The following is an 11,099-nucleotide window of genomic DNA, read 5'->3' as shown; positions in this document are numbered from 1 at the left end:
ATATTTTGGGTCTTCTTTTATCTTTAACTCTCCACCTTGTAATCCCAGAGCCAAGTCCTTACTAGTTGAGCTGCTGCCACAGCCCGGGGAGGCAGCAGGGGGTAAATGAAGGGATGTGTAGACCTCCTTGTATAACACTATTTCCATATCACAGGAGATTGATAGGTGGAGTTGCATGAATGTATGAAATCTTGCGCCATACATCTGATGTCAACGCTGCAGACAAATTTTAAAGGTCAAGACAAAACTAACTTTTTAATGAGGTTCAAATGTATCCCTATAGAGTGATTACGGCCACTAAATAGAAGAAAGGTATATAACCTCCCTTACTGCTGAGGCGATGAAATGGTAAGAAAACTTCCTTTGTGTGTGACCCAGCCCCAGGTAGATATGTGCGAACACTCATCACTGTACAAAGACAGGCTTTGCTACACATTGTAAAATAAAGCTTGTTGACATCCACTACAATGGGAGCTGTAGTTTTGATCATTTTCAGCAAATAGGCTAAACAAGCATAATGTTGCTGGTAAAATGTGACTGTTTTGTTAGCACTGTAACTCACGTAGCTATGCTAATGTTGCTAACATTTGTGTTCTCCTGTCCCACACCTTACTGTTACGTTGTTCTATGTGATGTATCATGCATGGCATCTACAGTGGAAACTGGAATTAATTGGTTCTTGAACAGGGTCCGTAAATAGAAAAGTTTGAATAGTGAAGCACATTTCTCCATAGGAATAATGGATTCCAGCTTGGAAAAAGTCCACACTGTAGTAAAAGATAGTACACTTTGAACACAATGTAACCCGCAATAGAGTACTGCATATCAAACATAGCAAGGGGCGATGTATCAACTTTATATTTAATAACAAAGTCAAAAGAATAACTTTCTAAACTGTCCTTGTATACAGTCACCCTGCCGACACGCACACACGCTGTCACTAGTCCTGTGGTGAACTCGCAGTTTGAAATCACAAAACCCTTTAACTTTAACGGCTAGGTCGCTACAATGATTGGGAATAATAAAAAAAATCCTCTAATCCTCTTTACCCTGTTGGTTAAGGGAGGGGGCGGGGGGGGGGGGGGGGGGGGGTTAAAGGTCATTCACAATCCTTATTTAAGACAAGCACACATACGTTTTTGTTTTTTTATGCATTCTAACTAAAATAATAAATGCGAGCAAAAGTCTGCTTCCTTTGGGAGTCGCCCTATTCAGCCTACAAAGCGCTTTATAAAACATCTAGACACTTCCATCAAGGTTATTAGTATATATGTAATGTAGTACCAGATACATTTATAATAACTTAATACTTACATATTTTGCTAATTTTAAGTATATGGCGGTGCATTCATTTCAAAAACGCATCACGACGTTCGCTTTTTCCTTTGACAACATCACAGATTACTACTCACTGCAAACATCATGAGAGCCAACAAACATAATAAAACATAACGTACTGTACAATGTCTGCTCTCACTGAGATGCTGATTATTAGGATGTTGATATGTTCCCGTTAAGATGAAGAATGAAGAAAATAGGCGGGTGGATCCGAGCGTCTTTTTGTGTCTTTTTCGTCATTCCCGAGTCTAAATTGGATGCCAAAGTTGACCAACTTGTCGGATTATGTCCCCTGAGGGAACTCTCCTGAAAGAATCAATAAAGTACTATCTATCTATCTATCTTATTATTCTACTATCAAAGTGAGAGACATTACTTATGATTTAGAGTAAACTTTCACCAGCTGACGATGTCAACATAGCCACACAAGTTAGTTAGCTGTCTGTGATCACGGCGCCGCCATACATAGTTTTTCTGGGTGAGCGATTATAACAACAATACCTTGTACTTGGTGAAAAATAAAGCCACAAAATTTCAATGGACTATTGTTGGCGGTTTCTGGATGTTTATTTGGAGGGTTTATGAGGACCTCCCATTGACTCCATTGTAAGCAAACTTTTATTTATGTTTATTTACGAGTTAAGATGCATTAAAAAAATACATCTGTATTCTTGTGTAATGATTTCGAACAATAGGCAAAATTCCAAAAAAGTGCAGTTCCCCTTTAATCTTCTTTGGATGGGAGGTGGTGAATGCTTCTAACCACACATCGCTCATTCATTGCTTTTGCCGGACTCATATTGAGCTAGCAAAAATACTGTAAAACGGCTGAAAAACACTTCAAAAAGCATATGAAGTAGCACAGTAGCTAACGACAGTACTGCTGTGCTAACTGAATGAGCAGCAGAGATCAATCAACCCGCCCACAATGGATGTGCTGCCGGGCACAAAATGGCTGCTCTGCAAGGCACACAATGGGGTGGATGTAACGTTCATACTCCAAAATAGGGATGGATTGTTCAGAACCGGTTCCCAGTGTATCAATTCCTTGGAATCGCTTGCCAATTTTTCATGCGACTCCCTTATCGATACTACATTTTACAAACGATTGCAACAGCGCTACCTGTAATAACTGCTAGATTGCTCCTTCATCAAAAGGAGGACATACGAGCAAAATGCTATAACATTCGAACACACAGCATGCAACAATTATAAATGAATGTCGCGTTTTTGAACCGTGTGGATCTCATCCCAGCAGCAGCAACGCGAGCACCTCATTTGCCGTAAATACAACAGGTACTAACTCACCGCCTATCATGTTAGCGCTATTACCTAATAAATTGAAAGGAATGCCTCCTCATTCATATGAGCAAGACGACAGATTCTGACGGGCAGTAAGTACTAGCTTCTTTCACCGCGGCAGGGAAGTAAGTGTATAAGCAGGTTTAAAACGTGCACCAATTTGCCACGGTGCTACTGGTTTTAAAGAAGTGAATGTTCAATTGTAGTTGGAGAAAAGTTGAATGTTTTCCTGCAACCACATTCACTCAGGCATTTCTATTATACAGGTGAAACTCATAAAATTACAATATGGTTGAAAAGTCCATTCCCGTCAGCAGTTTAACGTCAAATGTGAAAGTAAAAAGTGACATTACATGCAAAGTGAGATATGTCAAGCTTGTATTTGTTATACTTTTGAAGATCATGGCTTACAGTTTTTGAAGACCTCAAATGTTCTAAAAGGTTTTGATAAGCTGTAAGCCATAATCATCAAAATTAAATCAAAAGAAGGCTCGAAATATCTTGTGTTGCATGTAGTGTATATGATAGTTTCATCTTGTAAATCTAAACTAACCATTCCAATATTTTGAGTGTCACCAATATATGTTCTAGGAAGATGATAAAAGATTATTAAACCTTTTAAAAATGTTAATATAAATGTTACATTCTTGAGTAATTTCCAAATATGTTTTGTTACATTCTACAGAAGAATATAACATTTTTTTTTATTTCTTCCTAAGATCTCACTGTTGACTTTGCAAGGTCACGTTAGCTCTAAACCAGGGGTGTCAAACGTACGGCCCGCGGGCCGGATCAGGCATGAAGAAGGTTTTATCCGGCCCGCGGTATGAGTTTGTTAAGTATAAAAATGAGCCGAAATTTTTGAATGAAAGAAACTGATTTTCTAAATATGTCCACTAGATGTCGCAATAGCAATTCTTTGTATCTTTGTAGATGATGCTACATATGTAAAAAAAAAAAAAAGCCACATGTTGTTAGTGCACCAGTCGAGGAAAATGAGCAAACTACATAAACAACATCCTGTAATTTGATTTTGATATACTTTTTTTATCTTGATAGATTGAAAATGAACACCAATGAGTTGACTGATGAACATTATCACATAATTTATTCAGAAATTATAAATAACGACAAATGGTAGAACACTATTAACGGCAACATCCATCCATCCATCCATCCATCCATCCATTTTCTACCGCTTAATCCCTTCGGGGTCGCGGGGGGTGCTGGAGCCTATCTCAGCTACAATCGGGCGGAAGGCGGGGTACACCCTGGAAAAGTCGCCACCTCATCGCAGGGCCAACACAGATAGACAGACAACATTCACACTCACATTCACACACTAGGGCCAATTTAGTGTTGCCAATCAACCTATCCCCAGGTGCATGTTTTTGGAGGTGGGAGGAAGCCGGAGTACTCGGAGGGAACCCACGCAGTCACGGGGAGAACATGCAAACTCCACACAGAAAGATCCCGAGCCCGGGATTGAACCCAGGACTTCTCAGGACCTTCGTATTGTGAGGCAGATGCACTAACCCCACTTCCACCGTGCTGCCCTAACGGCAACATGTAAGTGTAAAAAAAAACCCCAACAACATTAGGATTTGTTCATTTTCAGAATGTCTTTGTTCTATTTTTAAACGAAGAAAACAATCTGACGTTGTCTTTATTTTTAAGTTATCGTGCCGTGATTTCACCAGTCCGGCCCACTTGGGAGCAGAGGTGGGTAGTAACGCGCTACATTTACTCCGTTACATCTACTTCAGTAACTTTTGGGATAAATTGTACTTCTAAGAGTAGTTTTAATGCAACATACTTTTACTTTTACTTAAGTATATTTATAGAGAAGGAACGCTACTTTTACTCCGCTACTTTTATCTACATTCAGCTCGCTACTCGCTACTAATTTTTATCGATCTGTTAATGCACGCTTTGTTTGTTTTGGTCTGTCAGACCGACCTTCAAAGTGCCTGCTTTACTGGTGACGTTTCACTTCGTTCCACCAATCAGATGCAGTCACTGGTGACGTTGGACCAATCAAACAGAGCCATGTGGTCACATGACCTGACTTAAACAAGTTGAAAAACTTATTGGGGTGTTACCATTTAGTGGTCAATTGTACGGAATGTGTACTGTACTGTGCAATCTAATAATAAAAGTTCCAATCAATCAATCAAAAGTGTGAAGGAAAAAAGATACTTGTTTTATTTCAACCCTACCGTCAAAAGCCTCAAAACTGACCGCACATGAGGACGTTCCTGTCTTCACAATAAAAGTGCCGCGCCATCGCGCCTGCGCTTTCAAAACAAGAGTCTCCGAAAGCCAGCGTAAACAAGCTAGCAAGCTACAGAGTTTGACACCAATATATTTCTTGTAAAGTGTATAAAAACGAATATGGAAGCTGGACAAATAGGATGCCAAAAACCCACCACTTTCATGTGGTATTAGACAGAAAGGAGGAACTTTTCTTCTCCTCCATTTGAAAACGTGGACGTTATCATCACGACTGTCTGATTACAATCAACGCAAGTCATCAGAATCAGGTAATACACCAATTTATATTCTAGTCTTCATTAAATAAAGGAATCTATATGTTAAACATGCATGTATATTCATTAAAACACCTTTAACATGTAAACAAAAACAGCAAAATAAATACTTATAAATTATATACTGTATATATCAATGTATATGTATGTATGTATGTGTATATATATATATATATATACATATATATATATATGATATGAGTGTGTATGTTACTCATCAGTTACTCAGTACTTGAGTAGTTTTTTCACAACATACTTTTTACTTTTACTCAAGTAAATATTTGGGTGACTACTCCTTACTTTTACTTGAGTAATACATCTCTAAAGTAACAGTACTCTTACTTGAGTACAATTTCTGGCTACTCTACCCACCTCTGCTTGGGAGTATATTTTTCTCCATGTGGCCCCCAAGTCTAAAATGAGATTGACACCCCTGCTCTAAACTATTTTGATGTCGATTTACCAAGTAAGAATCGATAAGAGAACCATTTAAGAACCGAATCGTTAAGCAGAATCGAAAGTGAAACCATAAAAACATTATCAATTCTCATCCCTACTCCAAAGCATATTTTGCTTCGGTCCGCGGTTCGTAAAATGAGGGGTTTGTAGATCAAGGTTGGACAAGTGCATTTACAGTGCAAATGTAAAAAGTGGATAAAGTGCACATATTAAAGACGCACAATCTGTAGGAGACAGGTGTGGACAGACAAAGCTTTCTAGCATTAAAGCTACAGACACACACAAGGGCTTACTGTCTAAATTCACAAAATCAAAGGCAGATTTTGACCAATGAGACGTGTTTAAAATTGTTAAAAAGTAGTATAGTATGGGACCTTTTAATACAAGAGTTCTGTCTTCTCTTGCTCACGTGACTTCTATGGCGCCCAGAGGCACACCTCAGCTGTCCTGCTCAACGTACAGCTCCAGTAAAAAGCAACAATACAGAAACAAAAGAGGATTGTGGATAATTAATTTTACTAGAAGGTTGTGCTGGGAGCGAGATTGTATGGAGGCTTTTTTCCCCCCTCTCCTCATGACTTCTCGCCTACAGTCTGGAGAAAACTGCACATGATTAATTCACTTTATGCAGCTTTCTGTCCGCCGCCTCGCTCTCATCATGGCAGCGCCCCCAAAGGGAGTCATTTCACCCATTGTGAATGTTTGAACAAAGAAGAGGATTTGTGCGCCAGTGTCTGCAGGAAATATTTAATATGCGGCGCTACAAAAAGGAGGCACAAGTTGCCGCTGATGTTTTCTTGATGTGTTTGCTTGTTTGTCAGCTGTAGCATAACTCACATTAAAGGGGCGCTCCCTCGGGGTCTGTCAGGTGCTGCAGGCTGGTTACCTGCCCCAGGGCCTCGGCATGGCCAACAGGTGAGCAAATGATCTGGAGAAAAGGAGTAGACAGAGATAATTAGGTCTCCACAGAGGGGTCCCACCATTAGCAGAATCCTCCCTCAGACACTTCTTGCTGTTTCACTTATTATCTCGCTGTCTTCAGGGGAGTGGGCGTGCAAGTCACCAGCTTGGTCAAATGAAGCAATTCCAACACGCAGCGATGATTCAGCAACACTAGGCGCCTCATTATTTTCCTCACCTACCAAGAGATGACTGTTAGCTCTGTTTGTTTGGTTTCTTTGGTAGGAAATCAAAGTCCAGCACCTAAAAACAAAGACAAGTACAATACATGGGGCTGGTGCTGTGGGATATTACGATATACAGTGGAACCTCGATCTATCAATCAATCAATCAATCAATGTTTATTTATATAGCCCTAAATCACAAGTGTCTCAAAGGGCTGCACAAGCCACAACGACATCCTTGGTACAAAGCCCACATAAGGGCAAGGAAAAACTCACCCCAGTGGGAAGTCGATGTGAATGACTATGAGAAACCTTGGAGAGGACCGCATATGTGGGTACCCCCCCTCCCCCCCCCTCTAGGGGAGACCGAATGCAATGGATGTCGAGTGGGTCTGACATAATATTGTGAGAGTCCAGTCCATAGTGGATCCAACATAATAGTAAGAGTCCAGTCCATAGTGGGGCCAGCAGAACACCATCCCGAGCGGAGACGGGTCAGCAGCGCAGAGATGTTCCCAGCCGATGCACAGGCGAGCGGTCCACCCCGGGTCCCGACTCTGGACAGCCAGCACTTCATCCATGGCCACTGGACCCGCCCCCCCCCCCCCCTCCACCCCCCACCCCTCCACAAAGAAGAGGGGAGCAGAGGAGCAAAGAAAAGAAACGGCAGATCAACTGGTCTAAAAGGGGGGTCTATTTAAAGGCTAGAGTATACAAATGAGTTTTAAGATGGGACTTAAATGCTTCTACTGAGGTAGCATCTCTAACTGTTACCGTTCCAGAGTACTGGAGCCCGAATAGAAAACGCTCTATAGCCCGCAGACTTTTTTTGGGCTCTGGGAATCACTAATAAGCCGGAGTTCTTTGAACGCAGATTTCTTGCCGGGACATATGGTACAATACAATCGACAAGATAGGACGGAGCTAGACCGTGTAGTATTTTATACGTAAGTAGTAAAACCTTAAAGTCACATCTTAAGTGCACAGGAAGCCAGTGCAGGTGAGCCAGTATAGGCGTAATATGATCAAACTTTCTTGTTCTTGTCAAAAGTCTAGCAGCCGCATTTTGTACCAATTGTAGTCTTTTAATGCTAGACATAGGGAGACCCGAAAATAATACGTTACAGTAGTCGAGACGAGACGTAACGAACGCATGAATAATGATCTCAGTGTCGCTAGTGGATAAAATGGAACGAATTTTAGTGATATTACGGAGATGAAAGAAGGCCGTTTTAGTAACACTCTTAATGTGTGACTCAAACGAGAGAGTTGGGTCGAAGATAATACCCAGATTCTTTACCGAGTCGCCTTGTGTAATTGTTTGATTGTCAAATGTTAAGGTGGTATTATTAAATAAATGTCGGTGTTTAGCAGGACCGATAATCAGCATTTCCGTTTTCTTGGCGTTGAGTTGCAAGAAGTTAGCGGACATCCATTGTTTAATTTCATTAAGACACGCCTCCAGCTGACTACAATCCAAGATCTACGAACTTAATTGGTTCTTCAACATGGTTCGCCAACCGAAAAGCTCGTATAGTGAAACAGAGTTCCCCATAAGATTAAATGTCAACATGAATAACTGGTTCTCGCCTCGACAAACGCCCATAGGAGTACTGTGTTGTACGACACTTAAGACTTTTTGTGTGTGGAATTCATTTATGGAATGGATTAAGTAAAGAAGTCAAACAATGTACTAATATGATCCAGTTCAAGAGGCTGTTTAAACTTCAAGTGCTTACAAAGTGCCTACAAGAAAAAATGTTGATTAATATTGTGAACTTCATTGAAAATTATATATTGTACCATATGTCTCGGCAAGAAATCTGCGTTCAAAGAACTCCGGCTTATTAGTGATTCCCACAGCCCAAAAAAAGTCTGCGGGCTATAGAGCGTTTTCTATTCGGGCTCCAGTACTCTGGAATGCCCTCCCGGTAACAGTTAGAGATGCTACCGCAGTAGAAGCATTTAAGTCCCATCTTAAAACTCATTTGTATACTCTAGCCTTTAAATAGACCCCCTTTTTAGACCAGTTGATATGCAGTTTCTTTTCTTTTCTGCTCTGCCCCCCTCTCCTGCGTGGAGGGGGGGGGGCATCGGTTGGGGACATCTCTGCGCTGCTGACCTGTCTCCGCTCGGGATGGTCTCCTGCTGGCCCCACTATGGACTGGACTCTCACTATTATGTTAGATCCACTATGGACTGGACTTTCACAATATTATGCTAGACCCACTCGACGTCCATTGCACCGGTCTCCCCTAGAGGGGGGGGGGGGGGTCACCCACATCTGTGGTCCTCTCCAAGGTTTCTCATTGTCATCCCACTGGGTTGAGTTTTCCCTTGCCCTTATGTGGGATCTGAACCGAGGATGTCATTGTGGCTTGTGCAGCCCTTTGAGACACTTGTGATTTAAGGCTATATAAATAAACATTCATTGATTGATTGATATATAATTAATCTCATTATCCATCCATCCATTTTCTACCGCTTGTCCCTTTTTGGAGTCGCGGGGGGTGCTGGAGCCTATCTTAGCTGCATTCGGGCGGAAGAACATAATTGACTTGAACAATTGTAAAGAGAACTGCTGTATTTAAGAATTCACTATATAATGTAAATTGTGTTACAATGTGAGAACATGAAGTGAACATCTGTGTTAGAAATTGATATGAATTGGAAAAGGGGTAAGATTACATAAGACTTGCTTCCTTCTACCCCTTTTCGGACATGTAAAGAGAAATGAGAATTTGCAAGTTACTGTATAGGATGTATCACATTATAACATACTTGCCAACTCTCCTGATTTTCCCGGGAGACTCCCGAATTTTAGTGCCCGTCCCGAAAATCTCCCGGGGCAACCATTCTCCCGAATTTCTCCCGATTTCCACCCAGACAACAATATTGGGGGCGTGCCTTAAAGGCACTGCCATTGCGTGCCAGCCCAGTCACATAATATCTACGGCTCTCCACACACGCAAGTGAATGCAACGCATACCAGGTCAACAGCCATACAGGTCACACTGAGGCTGGCCATACAAACAACTTTAACACTGTTACAAATATGCGCCACACTGTGCACCCACACCAAACAAGAATGACAAACACATTTCGGGAGAACATCCGCACCTTAACACAACATAAACACAACAGAACAAATACCCAGAACCCCTTGCAACACTAACTCTTCCGGGACGCTACAATATACACCCCCCGCTTAACCCCTCCACCTCCCCCCCAACCCCATACATATATATATATATATATATATATATATATACACACACACACATATGTATATATATACACAGATGTACAAACCCCGTTTCCATATGAGTTGGGAAATTGTGTTAGATGTAAATATAAACGGAATACAATGATTTGCAAATCATTTTCAACCCATATTCAGTTGAATATGCTACAAAGACAACATATTTGATGTTCAAACTGATAAACTTTTTTTTTTTGCAAATAATCATTAACTTTAGAATTTGATGCCAGCAACATGTGACAAAGAAGTTGGGAAAGGTGGCAATAAATACTGATAAAGTTGAGGAATGCTCATCAAACACTTATTTGGAACATCCCACAGGTGAATAGGCAAATTGGGAACAGGTGGGTGCCATGATTGGGTATAAAAGTAGATTCCATGAAATGCTCAGTCATTCACAAATAAGGATGGGGCGAGGGTCACCACTTTGTCAACAAATGCGTGAGCAAATTGTTGAACAGTTTAAGAAAAACCTTTCTCAACCAGCTATTGCAAGGAATTTAGGGATTTCACCATCTACGGTCCGTAATATCATCAAAGGGTTCAGAGAATCTGGAGAAATCACTGCACGTAAGCAGCTAAGCCCGTGACCTTCGATCCCTCAGGCTGTACTGCATCAACAATCGACATCAGTGTGTAAAGGATATCACCACATGGGCTCAGGAACACTTCAGAAACCCACTGTCAGTAACTACAGTTGGTCGCTACATCTGTAAGTGCAAGTTAAAACTCTCCTATGCAAGGCGAAAACCGTTTATCAACAACACCCAGAAACGCAGTCGGCTTCGCTGGGCCTGAGCTCATCTAAGATGGACTGATACAAAGTGGAAAAGTGTTCTGTGGTCTGATGAGTCCACATTTCAAATTGTTTTTGGAAACTGTGGACGTCGTGTCCTCCGGACCAAAGAGGAAAAGAACCATCCGGATTGTTATAGGCGCAAAGTTGAAAAGCCAGCATCTGTGATGGTATGGGGGTGTTCTAGTGCCCAAGACATGGGTAACTTACACATCTGTGAAGGCGCCATTAATGCTGAAAGGTACATACAGGTTTTGGAGCAACATATG

The sequence above is a fragment of the Nerophis lumbriciformis genome, linkage group LG12 (assembly GCF_033978685.3).
Source record: "Nerophis lumbriciformis linkage group LG12, RoL_Nlum_v2.1, whole genome shotgun sequence".
Taxonomy (NCBI): Eukaryota; Metazoa; Chordata; class Actinopteri; order Syngnathiformes; family Syngnathidae; genus Nerophis; species Nerophis lumbriciformis.
Note: the sequence above shows the minus strand (reverse complement) of the source record.